This window comes from Oryctolagus cuniculus, chromosome 18 (assembly GCF_051225735.1).
Source record: "Oryctolagus cuniculus isolate XC-2025 breed Fujian yellow rabbit chromosome 18, ASM5122573v1, whole genome shotgun sequence".
NCBI classification, from domain to species: Eukaryota; Metazoa; Chordata; class Mammalia; order Lagomorpha; family Leporidae; genus Oryctolagus; species Oryctolagus cuniculus.
In genome coordinates, this window is record NC_142884.1 from 13971837 (window position 1) to 13992696 (window position 20860).

Here is a 20860-nt window from a genome sequence, read left to right on the forward strand (position 1 = left end):
GCCCCCTTCAGAAAGGAAAATCTCCTAGTCTTCAGATTCACCCCACAGTCCAGCCGATCCCAAATCAGGTGTGTGTGGGGAGGCAGGGGCAGGGGCAAAGCAGGCTGCATCAGCTGCCACCCCAGGAGGTGGCTCTAACAGCTGCCCCAGTCCTCCTGCTCCTCTGTGGGCCGAACACATCTGGAAGAAGGTGTGGGGTTCCGGGGGAGGTGAGCAGTCACAGCGGTAACGAACGCTAGCTACCAGCTTGCTGTGGAGGGCTCCCCCAGAGCCTTTTCTGCACTTCACACTTGCACGTGTCACCTGGAAAGGCAGACACCGCTACGTGCTCCATTTTTCAGACATCAAAAGTGAGCATCAGGTACGTAAAAGGTGGTGTTCCCAAGGCCCCAGAAGAACCACGAAGTGTCCCAGTAAGAAAGGAAGGGCTGCGGGGAAAACTAAGCCCTACATCCGTCCACAGGTAAGGTTCCAGCCAACCCCTGGGAGAAAGCAGTACACGTGGGCAGTGGCGGTGCGGGCGGAGGGTCGGGGACTTGGCCCTGGGCGGCAAGAAGACTGCCAGGGAGCGAGTGCGGGAGCCGGAAGGTGCCTGGGGCTACCCGACTACCAGCTGGCCCTTTGCGAAAGGCTCTCCCAGCCCAGCGCTTCTCTGAGCGACCGCCAGAGGGCGGCAGCGTCCAGCCAATGGGACGGAGGGCGGGGCCGGCTGCAGAGAAAGGAGCCCCTCCCTCCGCTCCTCTCCCTGCTCCCTCAGTTCCCGCCCCGCCCCCGCGCGCACACCTGCGAGGGTCACACAAAGGCGCAGGACTCTCGGCGCACGGCGGCGCAGACAAAGGCGCGGCCGAGCCCGCTGCCCTCTTCCTCTTCTCGGCGCCTGAGGTTGGAGGCTGCAGAGCAGCCTGGCGCCGCCTGTCCGCCCCAGGGCCTGCAGGGCTCACTGCGCCCCTCACTGGGGTGCTCCAAGCCAAACGCCAGCACGTGGACGCCTGGACTCACCCCCCCACATACACACATACACGCAAGTGTTTCTACACAGGGACCCAAGCATTACACACACATATACACACACAGATTCACACGAAGACACCTCTGCCCGGGCCTCAGCACCAACCCTCCCTACTGACCGCAGCCAGCTCTGTATAGAAACAACCCCAGCTCCCCCAAACACACACAACACACACACATACACTCCTCATGTGGACACAAGGGTGCATATACACATAGATGCCCAGGCACGCTCCCTGGCCCTGTATACCCACACACACACCGGCAAAGCTAGAATGCCCTCTCCCATCTGCTCAGGCGCCCTGCGCACCCAGACACACCCAGGTGGGCAAGCACTGGGCAGCCTCACATCCGCACAGAGAGCAGTTTCCAGGCATCTCCATCCCATCCTGGGAAAGCCGGATCACTGGGGAGCTCCGTGGGCCACACAACTGGCCGCAGGATTTCTGTGCGGGAGGGTTTTGTGGACAGCAGTCTCGGGGCAGAGGCGTCCTGGAGCCTTATCTTGACAGTAAGCTCTGCCTTGATTTAGGATTTATGTTTAGGGGCTTGAAAATGGGATTCGTAGGGCACCATGAGAAGCCAGGTCCCACCAGCTACCCTCATGCTCCACACTGGACATACAGCCTTGTGTCACCATCACGTTCTTGGACTTGATCCCCATGCCAGCTCCTGAAAGTGAGCAGAGAGAGACTACCCACTTCAGTGCTGCCCTTCCAAATCTGCAGCTAAATGCGGGGGCCAGAAAGGCCTCAGTTTAGGCCCCAGGGGGGTGAAATCACCTCTCCCCCCTCACCTCCCATGGCCACACTCCCATGTGGGGCAGAGGGCAAAGCAGAACTGAATTCCTGGATCTGGATCAGGGGATCTTGAAAGAGGAAGGGCCTGCCAGAGCAGAGGGGTGGAGTTTGGAGCACAGTAGGTGGACAGGATCTAGCAGCCAGGAACGGGGAAACCCAGACAGGGGGAGATGGTGGCCTCCCTACCAGAGGCCTCCAACCACACTGAGCAAGGCAGGTAGCACGGGGGCTGTGGAGGTGGGGGGCACTCAGGTGCAGGGAGCCTGGGAAGGAGGCAGCACAGGGGAGGCCAGGCTGGGCTCAGGGCTGAGCGGTAATTAAAGGAGACGTAGGGGGCTCCCCAGGGCCAGCGGGGCTGGTAACTGACACGCGGGCCCCATTGCTCCGCTCATATTTCTCGCTGGATCGATACGTTTGACTCCCGACAAGACAATAATCGCTTGTACGCGGCCGGCGAGTCGATCAAATACATTATTAGAGCGAGGTCCCCCGGGGGCCCAGCGGGGAGTGGTGGGGGGAGCAGCCAGCCCACCGGGGACAGCAGTGTGAGATTCTTCACCCCCCAGAGCCCCCCAGCCCCAGCCTCTTCCTCTTGGCCACCCCTGGAGACCCTCACAGTGGCTCAGTTCTCGGCCTTGCCCTCAACTCCCGCTGTCTTTGGTGATCTCTCCACCCAGCCCTCAGCTGCATCTCTGCTCCACATGGAACCCAAAGTCCTTTGCCTGTAGGTGCTGCCCTCACCTACAGGGCTGCACCAGGTCAGAGCTCAGAGAGGCCCTCAGAACCCTAGTTGGCAGATGATAGGGAGACCAAGTCATAGCCACATCCTGAGTCACTGGGGGCCCCAGAAGATGAACTTGGGCCCGAGATTCATTGACACAAATCTCCCTCTACCCAGCCTCCGTTCTGTATCCAGGCTCATGGGCCTTCATCCAGGGGCAGTCTCTGGGGGGCTAGGGAAAGCTAGCTCAGGGACTCACACAGGCAGGAGAGCAGGATGATGGGCCAGCAGACAAAGGGACGTGTGGCCAGTCCTTCTGCAGTGCCATGTGGTCGCTAGTGGGTCTCACATACTCTCAAAACCATGCCTGGCCTCAGCCCTGGGCATTGCTTATCTACCTCGTAGGACCTTCCTGGCTTCTGGGCTTAAATCTATTTCCTGTTTACATACCTACCTCACTTCCTGACCTGAGGTGCCCTCTGGACTGCTTTCCCAAGGTCAGAGTCAAGTTGTGCTTAGGCACATCCAGCACCCAGGGATTTAAAATATTTCTTCTCCTTCTTCACCAACATCTGCATCAGCATCACTATCTATTCTCTGCCCTTTGAGGCAATAATAATTTTTAAATATTTATTTATTTTATTTGAAAAGTATACATATTTCTTTTTAAGATGCATTTATTTATTTCAAAGGCAGAGTAACAGGGAGACACAGAGAAAGAGAGAGAGGAGAGAGAGAGAGAGAGAGATCTTCCATCCATTAATTCACTCCCTAAATGGCTGCAACAGCTAGGTCTGTGCCAGACCAAAGCCAGGAGCCCATAATTCCACCCCAGTCTCCCATATGGATGGCAAGGGCCCAAGTACTTGAGCCATCATCTGCTGCCTTCCCAGGCACATTAGCAGGAAGCTGGATCAGAAGTGGAGCAGCTGGGACTCAAACAAGCACTCTGATGTGAGACACCAGCATCCAAGTGGCAGCGTAACCTGCTGCACAAAGCCTGCCCCTGCCGATACGTTATCTGTAACTCTGCGTGAGAGGAGGTAAGGTCTGTTATGGTCCCCATTTTACTGATGAACTGGGGCTCCAAAAGGTGAAGTCACCTGCTCCAAGTCGCACAGCAAGTGAGAGTGGAGACAAGATTCCAGTCCATCCAGGCTTGTCCTCCTGCAGCTTGCTCCCTCTCTGCTTCTCCACGGGCCTCCTTAGAGTTTTGCAGTGGTCCTTGTCATCCAGTAGACAGCAGGAATGGCTACTCCTTGCCTACCCAGAGACACCAGAATGCTCCGGAGCCCACAGCCCAAGTTCCATGGCACTGGACTCCTGACCCCATCAGCTCCTGGCTGCAGGCCTGCCAACCCTTCCCCATTTCTCTCCCACACTGCCTACAGTGTCCCTCAATGCCAGGCCCTGTGCTGGGAGCTGAGGTCTAGAAACTGCCCTCAAGGAACTCATAGTTGGAGAGGAAAATTGCAAGCAGACAAGAATTCCTTGGTCATCTACCTCTCAGTGTGCAGTCCAGGCCATTATATGCCAGTGAATTGATAAGCTCAGAGAACACAGCAGCTAAAAGCTAGGGGCTGATGTTACGATACAGTGGGCTAAGCTGCTACCTGCAATGCTGGCATCCCAGTATCAGAATGCAGGTTCAAGTCCTGGCTGCTCCTCTTCCAATACAGCTCCTTGCTAATGTACCTAGGAAAGTAACAGAGGATGTCCCAAGTGCTTGTGCCGCTGCCACTCATATGGGAGACCTGGATGGAGTTCAAGGCTCCTGGCTTTTGCCTGGCCCACCCTAGCTGTTGTAGCCATCAAGGAGTGAACCAGTGGCTGGACAATCTCTCTTTTCTCTCTCTCTCTCTCCCTCTCTCTCTGACTTTCAAATAAATAAATGAATCTTAAAAAAAAAAAACACTAACCCAAGTTTTGGGTTTTTTAAATAGGTGTATTTATTTATTTGAAATAAGGGAGAGACCTTCTATCTAATGGTTCACTCCCCAAATGGCCACAATGGCCAGGGCTGGGGCAGGCCAAAGCCAGGAGCCAGGAGCTTCATCTAGGTCTTCCATATGGGTGGCAAGACCCCAAGCACTTGGGCCATCCTCAGCTGCTTTTTCCAGGCCATTAGCAGGGAGCTGGATTGGGAGTAAAGCAGCCAGGACTTGAACTGGCACCCATATGGGATACCAGCATCGCAGGTAGCAGCTCAACCTGCTATACCACAACACTGGGCCCAACAGAAATGTGTTTACTCTCCTCACAGACTTATAGTCTTTTAGGGAAAAATAATTTTTAAAAAAGATTTCTTTAAGTATTTGAAAGTCGGAGTTATAGATAGGGAGAGATTTTCCATCCACTAGTTCACTCCCCAAATGGCCATAATGACCAGTATTGGGTTAGTCCAAAGCCAGGAGCCAAGAGCTTCATCTGGGTCTCCTGTGTGGGTGCAGGGGCCCAAGTATTTGGGTCATCCTCTGCTACTTTTCCCAGCTGCATTAGAAGGGAGCTAGACCAGAAATGGAGCAGCCAGGGGCCGGCACGATGGCGCACTAGGTTAATCTTCTGCCTGTGGTGCTGGCATCCCATATGGGTGCCGAGTTCTAGTCCCGGTTGCTCCTCTTCCAGTCCAGCTGTCTGCTGTGGCCCGGGAGGGCAGTGGAGGATGGCCCAGGTGTTTGGGCCCCTGCACCCGCATAGGAGACCAGGAAAGAAGCTCCTGGCTCCTGACTTCGGATAGGCGTAGCTCCGGCCGTGCTGGCCATTTGGGGAGTGAACCAACGGAGGGAAGACCTTTCTCTCTCTCTCTCTCTCTCTCTCTCACTGTCTGTAACTCTACCTGTCAAACACAAACAAAATCTAAAAGAAAGAAAGAAAGAAAGAAAGAGAGAGAGAGAGAGAGAGAGAGAGAGAGAGAGAAAGAAATGGAGCAGCCAGGACACAAACTGGCACCCATATGGGGGTGCCAGTGCCGCAGGCAGCAACTTAACCTGCTGTGCCACAGTGACGGCCCCTGAAAAGTCATTTTTAAAAGCTGTTACATAAATATATAATCCCAAATTTGGGAAAGTGCTTTCAAGAAAAGGTCGAGGAGGGGTAGGCATTTAGCTCAAGGGTTAAAACCCTGTGTCCCACATCAAATTACTTGGATTTGCTACCCAGTTCCAGCTCCTCACTCCAGTTTCCTACTGATGAAGATCCTGGGAGGCAGCAGGTTGATGGCTCAAGTAACTGGGTTCCTGTCACCCAAACTGGAGACCTGAATTGAGTTCCTGGCTCCTGGCCCAGCCATAAGTAACATTTGGGAAGTGAACCAGCGGTTGGTATTGGGGGAGTCTCCCCCTCCTTCCTCTCAAATAAATACATATTTTAAAGATTTATTTTATTTATTTGAAAGACAGAGTTACACACACAGAGAGAGAGAGAGAGAGAGAGAGGTCTTCCATCCTCTAGTTCACTCCCTAAATGACCCCAACAGCTGGAGCTGCGCTGATCCGAAGCCCAGGAGTTTTTCCAGGTCTCCCATGCAGGTGCAGGGGCCCAAGAACTTGGGCCGTCTTCTACTGCTTTCCCAGGCCATAGCAGAGAGCTGGATCGGAAGTGGAGCAGCCAGGACTCGAACCAGCATCCATATAGGATGCCAGTGCTGCAGCCAGGGCTTTAACCCACTGTGCCACTGCACCGGCCCCTCAAATAAATACATTTTACAACAAACAAACAGACAGAGGAGGATACCTGATCTAGGAAGGAGGGTGTCCTATTGTAGAAAACTTCTGAGGGGTCCAGCACCATGATGTAGTAGGCTAAGCCTCTGCCTACAGCACGGGCATCCCATATGGATGTCAGTTTGGGTCCCAGCTGCTGCTCTTCCAATCTAGCTCTCTGCTATGGCCTAGAAGAGCAGTGTAGGATGGTCCGAGTGCCTGGGGCCTGCACCCACGTGGGGGACTCGGAAGAGGCTCCTGGCTCCTGGCTTCAGATTGGCTCAGCTCTGATTGCAGAGCCATTTGGGGAGGAAACCAGCCATCTGGGGAATGAACCAGTGGCTGGAAGACCTTTTTCTCTGTCTCTCCCTCTCTCTGTAACTCTACCTCTCAAATAATTAAATAAAATATATTTTTAAAGAAAACTCTTCTGAGGGGGGCATTTGCATTGCAATTCAGAACACTCATGAGGCAAAGTGTGGGAAAGAGCACTACAGGCAGTGAGAACAGTGTGGTAGCCCCAAGGCAGCAAGCGACACAGCAGTTCCTGAAGGGGTTTAGAAGATGAGGAGGGGAAAGGTGGTAGGACCAGGCCACGAAGGGCCCTGAAGCCATGGTAAGAGCTTTGGACTTGGGGCCAGCATCGTGGCATAGCAGGTAAAGCCACCGCCTATGACACCAGCATCCCAAATGGGTGCCGGTTTGTGTCCTGGCTTCTCCACTTCTCATCCAGCTCTCTGCTCATGGCCCAGAAAAAGCCATGGCCCAAGTATTTGGGCCCCTGCCACCTCAGTGGGAGACCTGGTTAAGTTCCTGGCTCCTGGCTTTGGCCTGGCTCAGTCCTGGCCATTGCAGTCATCTGGGGAATGAACCAGCAGATGGATGATCCTTCTCTGTTTCTGCCTCTTTCTCTGTTAACTCTGACTTTCAAATAAGCAAACAAATAAATCTGTTAAAATTTTTTTTGGACTTTGAGTACAGCAGGATGCTATCAAGAGTTTTAAGCAGGAGAGTGACAGGACCTGTGAACATTTCTACAGCTGGATGTGGCTGCTGTGGGGGGCTACACTGGAGGGTCAGAGGTGAGGAGTTAGTTGTGAGGACACTGATACAATGTCCACATGAGAGTTGACAGTGGCAGGACCAGGGTGGTGGCAGTCAGGGAGGAAAGTAGACAGAACGAGATCTGGTGCCTGGCTGAGTATGGGTTGTGGGAGAGATGGAGGGGTCAGAGTGAGTCCCAAGCACATGGACATAAGAGGATAGGGGAGGGGGGCAAGCTCAAGGTCGGATGAGAAAGATCAGTCCAGGGTGAGACAGGTGCCTTGAGGACAGACTCCGTGTGGTAGGCAGAAGGCTCCTGAGCAGGGAGATTCGGTGTAAGGAAGATCCACCTGGGACTCGGGTTGGGACAGGCTGCTGGAGTGAATCAGAATCTAGGGACAGGATGGCTGGTGGGGAGGCTGGAGCCAGGGTCCAGGCAGCAGGGTAGCTGGGACCCTGGGGACAAAGATAAAGGTACAAGTTCCAGCTTGAATCTACTGGGAGAGGAGACAGGGCCAGGGTGGCTGGGTGGATGCCGAGGTCTTCACTGACAGTGGGAAGGGGAATGGATCGGGAGAAGATGCTTGGGTCAGTGCCGGGGACCAGGGGGACCAGGAAGAGACATCAGGGGAGCAGAAAGGCACATGCACTAGAAAGCCAGCAGGTGCTTTAAAAATTCACATGGAGGGGTAGGTGCTTGGCGCAGTGGTTAAGATGCCATTTGGGACACCCACATTCCACATCAAAGGCCTGGGTTCTAGTTGCAGCTCTACTCCAAATTCCAGCTGCCTGCTAATGCATTCCCTGAGAGGAAGCATGTGATGGACCAAGCAGTTGGGTCCCTGTCACCCACATGGGACACTCATGCATTTCTGGATTCCTGGCTTTGGCCTGCCTCAGCCCTGGCTTTTGTGGGTATTTGAAGAGTGAATTAGTGGAAGGGAGATCTTTGTCTATCTCTCTGCCTTTCAAATAAATAAAACTAAATTTCATTTGAAAGGGAGTAACAGAGCTTGCATCTGCTTGTTCACTTCCCAGAGAGTCAAAAAGGAGAGGCCGAAGTAGGAGTCTGGAACTCCATCCAGGCATCCCATGTGGGTGGCAGGGACCCAAGCATTTAACCATATTCCACTCCAGGTGCATTAGCAGAGAGCTGGATCAGAGTAGAGAAGCTATGACTTGAACTGGCACTCATATGGAAAGCTAGCACAGCAGGCAGCTGCTTAACCAGCTATGTCACAGTACTAGCCCCAAAAATAAATTTTAAAAACTCACATTGGGGCCAGCACTGTGGCATAGCAGGTAAAGCCACTGCCTGCAGTGCTGGCATCACATATGGGCACTGGTTCATGTTCTGGCTGTTCCACTTCCTACTAAATGGCCTGGGAAAGTAGCGGAGTATGGCCCAAGTGTTTGGGCTCCTGCCACCCACATGGGAGACTGGGAAGAAGCTCCTGACTCCTAGCTTTGGCCTGGCCCAGTCCTGGCCAATGTGGCCATCTGGGAAGTGAACCAGTGGATGAAAAATCTCTCTCTCTCTCTCTCTCTCTCTCTCTCTGCCTCTTCCTCTCTCTTATTTTATAACTCTTACTTTCAAATAAACAAATCTTAAAAAAACTCACATTGACACACATTCTCATCATACCTCCCCCCAACACCACCACCAATTTCCCAAATCTACCATACTTTCCAGTTCACCTCTAGTAAGAAGAGAAGCACTGTGAAGTGGCTTAAAGAAGACAAAAGTTAGAAGACCAAACAAATTCGTATTCTGAAACTTGCCATCTGGTGACCCAGGGCCAGTTCCCTTTAGCTTCTGGGACTCAATTTCCCCACCTATGAGGGGGAGGTGGTTGGGAGGAACAGTCCAAGACTTCTTCCAATTCAAAACATTCCATGGCTTCAAAGAATAAGTAAGATGGACAGATGGGTCAACTATCTCTAAGGCTAACAGAATGTGTTGCAGGTTTGTTCCACGGAGGACCTGGCTATATATACCCAGGGTTCCAAGGACTCCTCACCACCACTTAATGAGGTAAGGACTGATAATATCCCCATTTAAAAAAAAAAGATTTATTTTATTTATTTGAAAGTCAGTGTTACAGAGAGAGAGAGGGAGACACAGAGAATCTTCCATCCATTGGTTCACTCTCCAAATGGCTACAATAGCCAGTGCAGGGCCAGGCTGAAGCCAGGAGCTGGGAGCTCCTTCTGAGTCTCCCACATGGGTGCAGGGGTCCAAGCACTTGGGCCATCCTCCACTGCTTTCCAGGCACACTAGCAGGGAGCTGGAAATATCTCCATTTTAAAGACAAGGAACTAAGGCCCACAACCACACAGCTAGGCCAGGGCAGACCAAGTCTTGATGTTCCCAAAGCCTATGCCTAACTGCTGTGTTGAGCTGAGTGCACCTTGTCTTGGCCTGTGCATGTCTCTCCCAGACTGTAGGTCCCCCAAGAAATGGTCATTGGTATCCATCCTCATATACTCACAATGGACTCCAAATAAGCAGTTGGGGCAGGTACCTGGGCCTGGGCCCTCCTCTGACGAGACTCTGCCCTTAGAGAAGCCCCCAGCCACCCCCTGCTGCACCCAGGCTTTCTCCAACCCACAATGCCTCTGCTCCATCTGTGACTCCCCACACACCCAGCACCACCACCTCTGCAGGCACAATGGGCACCTCTGTCTCCTCAGTGCAGGGAGCTGTCCAAAGGCTGAAATGCGAAGGCCCTTATCCTGGGTCCGGAGCCTTTCAGTGACCCCCTGATGTGCCCAGGACAAACCAGATCCCCTAGCCGTGACTCCAGGACCTGCAGGCTCCTCTCTCCCCACACAAGCACCATGCTCCAATTACGCTAGAGGAAGCCAATTTTGTCCCCACCTGGGGCCTCTGACCTTGCCGATTCCCTCGAATGCAGTCCCTCACCTCTTCCATTCTTCTCATCCTTGGAGACTCAGCTCAAAGGCAACCTCTTCAGAAAGATCCTCCTGTAGGGGCTGGCACTGTGGTGTAGTGGATAAAGCTGCTGCCTGTAGTGCCAGAATCCCATATGGGTGCCAGTTTGAGTCCCAGATGCTCCACTTCTGCTCCAGCTCTCTGCTAATAGCCTAGGAAAGCAGTAGAAGATGGCCCAAGTTCTTGGGCCCCTGCACCCACATGGAAGACCCAGAAGAAGCTCCAGGCTCTTGGCTTCAGATTGGCCCAGCTCCAGCCATTGAGGCCATTTGGGGAGTGAACCAGCAGATGGAAGACCTCTCCCTCTCTCTCTTTCTCAGCCTCTCTGTAACTCTGCCTTTCAAATAAATTAATTAATTAATTTAAAAAAATCCTCTTATAGTCACATTCTACCCTATGACCTGGCCTAGTTTTTGCCTAGCACTCTGGAATTCATTCACTCTCTAGTTGTTTTGCTATGTGTATCCCCCTCTAAAATGGAAGCCCCCCTGAAGAGGTCTTTTCCTGTTCTGTTCACTGTGGTATTCCTGACACACTAACTGTGCCAGGCACAGAGTAAATGCTTGAGGGAAGGACTTTTTGAAGGAAGGAATCTCTTCAGGCTAATATGCCTGGGAAAACAGCTAAAGATGGCCCAAGTGCTTGGACCTCCTGTGAAAGACCCAAAGGAAGAACCTGGCTCCTGGATCTGGTCTGGCTGTTATGGCAATCTGGGGAGTGAACCAGCAGATGAAAGATTTCTCTCCTTCTCTGTAACTCTGACTTTCAAATAAATAAAATAACTAAAACAAAACAAAACAGTGCATCTGTACTCAGAAATAATGGGTAGTTGTGAAAGAGGAGACACCTATGGATATAGGCATGGAGTTCTCTATTACACTGCTGAGTGAAAAAGAAAGTAACAGAATGGTCTGTACAATCTAATGCCAGTGTAAAACACATACAAAAGCACTGTACATTTTTTATTAGTACACAGGCATTGAGCAAAGGCAGACAAAGGGTTCTGGAAGGTAATTAACTACTAACTATTGAGGGAACCAGGATTGGGAGAGCAGAGGGGACGCAAAAGGAATTTCAACCTTTTCTGAAATGATTTTGGTTTTTATGAGATTATATTGTTTTTAAATCAAAATAAGAACATATTAAATGATACACAGGTAGAAAAGAAGAGAAATGATTGTCTCCAAAGTGAGGCTTGAGATTCCCTCCAGCAAGGAGACGGCACACATTCAGGGGGGACACACAGGGCGGGGCTCCACCAGAGTGCTGATCACATACATTTACTCCATCAAGGCTCAGTCAACTCTACGTTTGTGGCGGCCGGCATTGTGGCACAATGGGCAAGCTGCTGCCTGTGATGCTGCCATCTCTCTCCTAGGGCACTGGTTCAAGTCCCAGCTGCTCCACTCGAACAGCTCCCTTCTAATGGCCTGGGAAAGCAGCAAAGGACGGCTCAAGTGCTCGAGTCCCTGTCACCCACATGGGAGACCAGGACAAAGCTCCAGGCTGCTGGCTTCAGCCTGGCCTAGTGCTGGCCACTGCAGGCGTCTGAGGAGTAAACCAACAGATAGAAGATCTCTCTCTCTCTCTCTCTCTCTCTCTCTCTCTCTCTCTCTCTTTCTCTCTCTCAATCTCTCTCTCTCTCTCTCTCTCTCTCTCTCTCTCTCCTTCTTCCTCCCTCTCTCTGTAACTCTGACTTTCAAAATAAATAAATCAAGCTTTAGGGGGCCAGCGCTGTGGCGCAATAGGTTGATCCTTCACCTGTGGCACCGGCATCCCATATGGGCGCCTGTTCGAGTCCCAGCTGCTCCTCTTCCAATTCAGCTCTCTGCTAGTTCACTTGGGAAAGCAGTGGAGGATGGCCCAATGCTTGAGTCCCTGCAACCAGGTGGGAGACCCAGAAGAAGCTCCTGGCTGCTGGCTTCGGACCAGCTCAGCTGTGGCCATTGCAGCCATTTAGGGAGTGAACCAACAGATGGAAGAACTTTCTCTCTGTCTCTCCCTCTTACTGTCTGTAACTCTACCTCTCAAGTAAATAAATAAAATCTTTTAAAAAATAAATAAATCTTTAAAAAAAATAAAATAAATTTTTAAAAACTCAGATGAATAAATAAATAAACTATATATTTGGGGTGAGTATTTGGCATAGTGGTTAAAATGCCACTTGGGGTGTCTCCCTCTGTAACTCTTTTTTTTTTTAAGATTTAATTTAATTTATTTGAAAGAGAGAGGTCTTCTATCCAATGATTCACTCCCCAAATGGCTGCAACAGCCAGAGCTGAGCCAATCCAAAGCCAGGAGCCAGGAGCTCCTTCTAAGTATTCCACATGGTTTCAGGGGCCCAAGGACTTGAGCCATCTTCTGCTGCCTTCCCAGGCACATTAGCAGAGAGCTGGTTTGGAAGTAGAGCAGCCAAGACTAGAACCAGTGCCCATATGGGATGCCAGCACTGCATCCTGGGGCTTTAACCTGCTACGCCATGGCATCAGCCCCTGTAACTCTGACTTTCAAAATATACAAATAAATCTTTTTTAAAAAAATAAATTTTAAAACACACAGATTAAAAATAGACAAAATTGTACATTTGGGTCAGGTGTTTGACACAGTGGTTAACACCCTGCTGGAGGGGCCGACACTGTGGAGTAGTGGGTAAAGCTGCTACCTGCAATACCAGCATCCCATCTGGGCACCAGTTCATGTCCCAACTGCTCCACTCCTGATGCAGCTCCCTTCCACCCACATGGGAGACCCAGATGAGGCTACTGACTTCAGTCTGCCCAGCCTCTACTGTTGTGGCCTTTTGGGAAATGAACCAGCAGATGGAAGATCTTTCATTTGTTCTTCCTGCAACTCTGACTTCCAAATAAGTAAATACATCTTTATTCATATATAAAAGACACTGCTTAGGGCACCGTCATCCCATATCAGAGTGCCTGGGTCTGATACCTGACTCTGGCTCCCGATTCCACCTTCCAGCTAATGCATACCTTGGGAGGTAGCAGGTGACAGCAGAAGTGATTGGACCCCTACCACCTAGGTGTGAGCCCTATCATTGCAGACATTTGGGGAGTAAACCAGCATATGGGAAGATCTGTCTGTCTCTTTCCCTCTCAAATAAAATATTACTCACTTAATTTAAAATCTGGACAAAACAGGGCTGGCATTGTGGCATAGCAGGTTAAGCCTCTGCCTGTGACACTGGCATCCCATATGGGCGCCAGTTCAAGACCTGGCTGCTCCACTTCAGATCCAGCTCCCTGCTCATGTATCTGGGAAGCAGCAGAAGATGGCCTAAATACTTGGATCCCTGCACTCATGTGGGAGACTCAGAAGAAACTCCAGGGTCCTGGTTTCTGCCTGGCCCAGCCCTGGCCATTGTGGCTATCTGGGGAGTGAACCAGCAGGTGGAAGATCTCTCCTCTCCCTCTCCTTCTCCCTCTCCCTCTCCCTCACTCCCTCCCTCTCTCTCTCCCTCCTTCTCTTCCTCTCTCTGTGTAACTCTTTCAAATAAACAAATCTTATAAAAAATGGAGAAAATCACATGTGTGTCTGGTCTAGTGACCATACACTTCCTTTGGTCAGGGGTCAGTCGTGCTCACCGCCTCCCTTACTCCATTTCACACCCAGAAACAGACTTCACAGAAGTCCCTCCTCGGCAGGGTGCGCCCCATCTCCACATGCGCTGCTAGCGGCCAGGCTGCTGTCCAGGGTACTAACAGCTCCAGCAGCCCCGAGACTCATTCTCAATGGCTGCCCCTCAACCCCGCCTTGTGTCCCGGTTCCGCCCACTTCAGCTGCTCTCCTCCGGCTTGCTCCCAGCCGCACAAGCACTTCCTCCATGCCAGCTTCCTGCCTTTCTGTTCCTGCAGTCCAAGCCAAGTTCCTCCTGGCCTCACAACCATTGTGCTTGCTCTTCTCCCTGCCTTGTGCTGTCTTTCCCAGATGTTCCCATGGTTTGTTCCCTCACTTCTGCAGAATTCCACTTAAACACCCACTCCACAGAGTGTTTTTTTTATCATCCTGCCTCCCATAGCCCTTCTCACCACACCAGCCCTTACCAGAATGCATTTTTGCTTTTAATATTCAAGTTTCTGTGCTGTGTGCTTGTTTAATACATATCTTCCCTGCATTTGGTGTCAGGGCTGCAGGATAGGAAGCAAGGCTGTCCTGGTTTTTTTAAGATCTATTTATTTAATTTATTTATTTATTGGGGCCAGCAATGTGGCATAGTAGGCTAAGCTTCCGCCTGTGGCACCAGCATTCCATATGGGCACCAGCTCGAGTCCCGGTTGCCCCTCTTCTGACCCAGCTCTCTGCTGATGGCCTGGGAAGGCAGTGGAAGATGGACCAAGCTCTTGGGCCCTTGTACCCTCATGGGGGACCCAGAAGAGGCTCCTGGCTCCTGGCTTCGAATCAGCCTGGCTTCAGTTCGGCCCAACTCTGGCCTTGGTCATGGCATTCTCCCATCACTGGGCAGGACAGAGCACTCCTTCATTAATCATCTGTTTAGTTGTTTTAAATAATGTGCTAATGTACAGCCCCTACTCAACATTCAGATCAGAACACAACAATCATCACACTGACTTGTGTCTGTCCTGTTCACCACTGCATCCCTAGCAACCTGAAACACGGGGGCACTCAGCGTCTAATCGGTAAAGAAAACAATGCCTTGCACAAATGGCAAAAGGCAGCCAAAGGGAGTACCCAGCTGGTTTCACAGGAGGTAGCTGGGAGTGGAAAGGAAAAAGGCCAAGCCTGGGCTAAGCTCCCCGTTTTACAGATGAAGACACTGATGCTCAGTAAGGTTAATCATTTGCCTGGATCACACAGACGGAGCCAGCACTGGCCCAGGCAGTTGGATTCCAAAGTCCATGCTGCCATCACCGTTCTCCTGCTCTCCCTCAAACCCTCGACCACATCTTCCCTTCAGGTCAGCAGCAAACACTGGACCTGGACCTGAGCTTCGCATCTGAGAGCCATACGTCTTCTAACCCTGTCCCCTGCTTGGCCTCCTGCCAATATGAGCCATTCACTAAGAGCTTTCACATTAGTTGCCTGCCTTGAGTCTCAACTCTGGGGGGGAGACTAAACAGTATTCCCCACCCCCACTTTGTGGGACCCTAGTAGATCCTCCAAGCTCACGCAGCACATCCAGCCGTCACAGAAATCAACACCTTCAGATCCACTAGTGCCCAACACCACCTTGCTCCAAGCTCACCTCCTCCATGGAGTTTCCTAAGACAGGGTCCTCTCACTTCCATGCAGGATCTCGGTCCGGCAACAAACTCTCAGTTCCAAAGTCTACAGGCACTTTGGGGCTCACACAGAAACCACATAATGGATGCAACCCTGGTCTCAGCCTCCTAGAGAAAGGGTAGCGTCTGCCTTGGTGGGAGGAGCAGCTCAGGCGCACATGGGCTCAGTGCCTTGCCCTGCTCTCTGCTTCTTGGAGCCTCAATATCCTCACCAGTTCCAGAAGCACCCTCTGATTCCTCCACGCCGTCACCCCAGGCCACCACCGTCTCCGGCTTGAGTGACTGCAGCAGCCTCCCCTGCTTCATGCCTGCCCCGGACAGTCTTTCCCCAGCACCCAGGGTCTTTCTAAAGCGTAATCTGCCAGCCTCGCTCCCTGGCTGAAGACTCTCCAGGGGCTTTCCACACATCTGGGAATTAAACCTGAACCGCTTTAACCCAGCCTGCAAAGCCCAGTGTGATCTGCCCCCTACTGATGCCTCTCTCTTCCTCCATGACTCTCTCCTTTACCTACCCTGCTCCAAGTCACGCTGCCTCCTTTACTCTGCATGGAACCCAGGACCTTTGCCTATCCCTTCCCCTCTGCTCTTAGCCTAGTTAAATCCTACTCATCAAGGCTCAGCTTAAATGTCTCGCCAACTCTTTCTGACATTTACACCCAAAGATCTACACTCCCTCTAGTTTGTTCACTCCACATGGTCAGCAGTGCTAGCTTTGTTCACTGCCATATCCCAGCGCTCAGCACACACCCAGCACGTGGTAAGTGCCTGACACACACATGGAACGTGTGAAGTGAATGGATGCTTCCCAGGATGAGCATCGGGACAGAGCACTCGAGTCTTCTAAGCCTCGGTTTCCGTTCCGTAAAATCAAGATAATAATTGCTCCCCTATAAGGTAGTGGTGACAGTCCAAACAGAGAAAGAATATCGACAGTGCTTTGGGAAAAATGCTCTACAAACCTAAAAGCCTGAAAAAGCTAGAACCTAGAAGATGGCAGGACTCAGAGAACGCAAGATGGAAGGGCACAGCCATTTGACAGGGAATCTTATTTCCATTTTACATCTTCTATTTCACGGACTTCTCTGAGGTGGTGGTTATAACCCAGAGGAGGAAACCAAGGCTGAGACCTGCCACAGTGTCACAGCGAGTCCATGATAGAGCCAGGTTAGAATCCCTCACACCAAGGCAGTCATGTTTTCTTAGCAACTCCCTAGCAATGGGCTGTTTTTAGGAAACATTTAGGTGGGGCCAGCGTTGTGGAATAGCAGGTAAAGCCGTTGCCTGTGGTGCCAGCATCCCACATGGGCGCCAGTTCGGGTTCTAGCTACTCCATTTCCAATCCAGCTTCCTGCTGATGTGCCTGGGCAAGCAACAGAAGATGGGCTAAGTCCTTGGGTCCCTGCACACTTGGGAAACCTGGAAGAAGAATCTGGCTCCTGTCTTCAGAACAGCACAGTTCTGACTGTTGTGGCTATTTGGGGCGCGAACCAGCAGATGGAAGATTCTTTCTCTCTCTCTCTCTCTCTCTCTCTCCCTCTCTCTCTCTCTCTGTCTGCTTCTCTGTAACTCTGCCTTTCAAATAAAAATAAATAATTATTTTAAAATATTTAGGGGCTGGCACTGTAGTATAGCTGATAAAGCCACCGCCTTTGATGCCAGCACCCCATATGGGTGCCAATTAAATCCTGGCTGCTCCTCTTCTGATCTGGCTTTCTGCTTATGTGCCTGGGAAAGCAGCAGAGGAAAGCCCAACTGCTTGGGCCCCTGCACCCACATGGGAGGCTCAGAAAAAGCTTCTGGCTCCTGGCTTCGGTCTGGCCCATCCCCGGCCAATTTGGCCACTTGGGGAGTGAACCAGCATATGGAAGACCTCTCTGCCACTCCTCCCTCTCGCTCTCCCTCTCCCTCTCCCCCTGTGTGTGTGTGTGTGTGTGTGTGTGTCTGTGTCTCTGTGTGTGTGTGTGTGTCTAACTCTCTCACTCTGCCTTTCAAATAAATAAAATAAATCTTAAATTTTTTAAAATTTATTTATTTGTTTATTTGAAAGGCAGAATGACAGAGATTGATTGACAGATTCTACTCACTGGTTCACTCCTCAAATGTCTGCATCAGCTAGGTCTTGGCCAGGCTGAAGCAAGGATCCAGCAACTCCGTCCAGGTCTCCCATGTGGGCGGTAGGGACCCAGATACTTGAGTTATCTTCTGCTGCTTTCCCAGGCACATTTGTAGGAAGCTGGCTTGAAGCAAAGTAGCCAGGACTTGAACAGACTTTGTAATACCGGATGCCGACATTGCAAGTGGTGGCTTAATCTGCTGTGCCAAAATGCCAGCCCCCACTAGTGAGCTCCTGACTTACATTTCTGCACTGAATAAATGAAGAAGGCTGACCAGAGACAATGGACCCAAAGGCAGTACTGGCTCTGCCTCTCACTGGATGGTGACCATGAGCAAGACATTTGCCTTCTCTGAGCCTCAATGTCCCCACTGGCAAAGCAGGAATAATGATAACGCCTACCACTTAGAGCGATCAGGAGTCACAGGAGCTCACAGGGTGAGTGCTCCACACAAACAGAGCAGCCCACAATCAGCTGTTAGGACTGTCACTCTTCCACACAAGGGAAGGGCACGGGCAAAGGAAAAGAGGCTGGTGGGGGAAACACTTCTCTCAAAGTAGGCGCGTCTGGAGCCAGACAGAAAGGGACTCCCAGATCTTCGCTCAGCTGCCAAGGCAGAAAGTGGGACGCTTCAGCGCGTCACAGACTCCAAGCACAGGGGTGCCATCCTCAGGCACCCAGAGGGGTCACCACAGGCAAAGCGTCCCCTGATCGCCTGCCCACCTCTCCATCCTCTGCCCCAGGGCCCTTGCCTCAGCCAGAGTCCCATACTCAGCCAATCGCGACAACATTGGCTCTATCCCAGGACACAGCCCTGCCCACATGGCCAGAGGGATCTTTCTTTCTTGTGTTAGTAAGGCCCTTTACTAACTGGAAAACAATTATCTAACTTGTTAACTGCAAAACTACTCTCTGAAGGTAGTATAAAAATTCATAACCAGTGAAAGGTAAGAACTGTTTCAGGCATAAGCAAGCCCAGGACACATGGGTAGGTACAAGTGTCTACACGCAACCTTTGTTGTACAGATGGTCCCTTCCCATGAGTCACAGAGACCTAACACTGCCCCTCACCAACCAGGCAGCTGTGAGGCCTCAGGCATGTGGATGCTGCACCAACGTGGGATTTGCTGGTTGTGGGGTGGGGCTGACAGGTCGGATGAAGGGAAGCAGCATGCAAAGTCATCCCAGGCTCCTCCTTCTGAATACCCTGCATCTGCCAACTTTCCCTCAATTCAACCTAGAGACGTCTGAAACCCTCCGCTCCTCCCTCCGCCCCTTCTTACCAGGCCCTCCCAAATGAGGCCACGCCCAGTGTCACACCCACAAGTGTTTCTCATTGCGAGTTCTTCCTCACTCACTCCACAGATTGCTTTTGAATCCCATCCATGCAGCAGACGCTGAGCTAGGGACCAGTGACACTGTAGCCACTGCCCTGGAGAGCCAACAAAGGAGGCAGGGCCTAAGGTATCCAATCCATGCCCCACACGCCTTGACACAGGTTACTTGTCTGCCCAGACCAAGAGGAACAATCTTGGCATCCCAAGCTGCCCACTCTCCAGCCAGCAGGAGGAGGTGAAAGGGCAGGAGGGCAGTCGTGGGAGGTGCCCATGTGGAGGGAAGATCACTTTCTGCAGGGTGAGGACCCCCAGAGCTGCTCTAACTCTGCTTGGGGGGCTGAAGAACACTGGGCCTTTGAGGCACAGCAAGAGCCACATGCACCAACTGAACAGCTCAGGTTTTAGGGGAAGCCAAGGCCCAGAGCAGGCAAGTGACTGAAGCAAAGCCACACAGCACATATTTGGCAGAGAGAGGGGATCCACCCCTCAGGTTTCCAGCTCTCTCTGTAGGTGTAGATGAATTTTAACTCCTCCAACACTGATGCCCCAAGAAAAAGAGAAAAGAGCTTAAGATCTTCTCTCTGTGCTTTCTGCTGATGCTCCAAAGACCTGGGCCTCTGTTTATTTCAATGGCTACAGGAGGGGGACAAATCAAAAGAGATGCAGGTTAAGACAAGGGAAACGGGACAAGGACAGACAAGGATGGAGGGGAAGGCATATAGCGAGGCAGAGAAAGGAGGGATGTAGGGGAGGAATGACAGGTCTGAGGCCAAGGAACAGAGGAGCAGACAGAGGTGTTTCAGTCCTGGGGAGGATTAATAAAAGAGAGAGGGCGTAAAGTCAGAGAAGGACAGAGACAGAAAGGTGCAGAGAAAGAGAGGCAAAGACCAAGAAAAGCAGAAAAAGAGACGAAGGGAAGGGAAGGGAAGGGGAGGGGAGGGGAGGGGAGGGAGGCTGGGGTTACCCGGGCCTTCTGCAAACTGCTTCCCCAACACCCTCTCTGCTGCCCCTCACACCAGCAGTCCTGTGGGGTGTGCGGTGTTATCCCAGCCCCTGAAGTGGCTGTTCAGAGCACAGCTGAGACTGATACATGGGAGGAGTGTCCAACTCTTAGCCCTGACTCTTTCCCCTTTTACCCAGCTGCCTCCCCAAGAAAAGAGACAAGTTCAGTATGGAAGGGACAGGGATAGGCCCTGGGGTACCAAGGTGCTGGGCTGCTATAGGGGGTCTACAGGGGAGGGGCATGACTCCTCTCCTCTGGCGCCCGCAGACGCCCCACCTGTTCTTATCCTGCCTTTGGCCAAAACCTCCCTCAACCTGTGGCCATCATCTCCCTGCTTGCCCATCCCTGTTCCTCCTCCTGCCCATTACTATGCCCCCCCAATCACTCATCCAGAGCCCCTCTTTCTGCTCCCCTACAGGTCTGAGGCTAGAGAGGGGAGGACAGAGGCCTAGATGTGGGAAAGAGGACCTGGTGGATTACTGAGGCTGTTCGGAGACTGCGGCTGACATGGATGAGGAGGAAGAGGAGAAGGCCTTGGTGATGGACGATGCTGATTCTGTGGTGGGGGGATGGCAGGAGAGGGGGTGGAGGAGAGCTGGGGGAGGGGTGGTAGGAAGCAGGTTGGTGGGGGGAGCAGGACCAGGCTCACATTTGGCATTCAGGGCAGCTGACAATAAAAATGCTTTATTGCCAAGAAACTGGATCGATCGGGGCTGGAGGGGGCCGGCAGGGGGGACGCGGAGGGCTCAGCGCAGAGGCCGGCGGCCCGGCCTCTGCAGCGACCAGGGCCTGAGCCGCCCTCCCCCCTGCGCCCCCCTCCCCGCCTCCTGCCCTTTCTCTCTCCTGAAGCCACCGCTTAGTTCTTATTATATTTTTTCTTATATATTTTTCCCCCAGCTTCTCCTGCTCCTGTTTTTTTTT

The 20860-nt window shown here is 52.0% G+C and overlaps 1 long non-coding RNA gene across 2 annotated transcripts; it reads left to right on the plus strand.

Annotated features, from left to right (window-relative positions):
* Position 1: 1 nt before the first annotated feature.
* On the plus strand, positions 2 to 20495 carry LOC149120785 (uncharacterized). Of its 2 annotated transcripts, none has more exons than XR_016224518.1 (3): positions 2 to 463; positions 9241 to 9309; positions 20358 to 20495. It is a non-coding gene; the product is annotated as an uncharacterized LOC149120785 (long non-coding RNA). The 2 variants fall into 2 exon arrangements; XR_016224517.1 differs by having other exon boundaries at positions 11 to 361.
* The last annotated feature ends 365 nt before the right edge of the window (positions 20496 to 20860 follow it).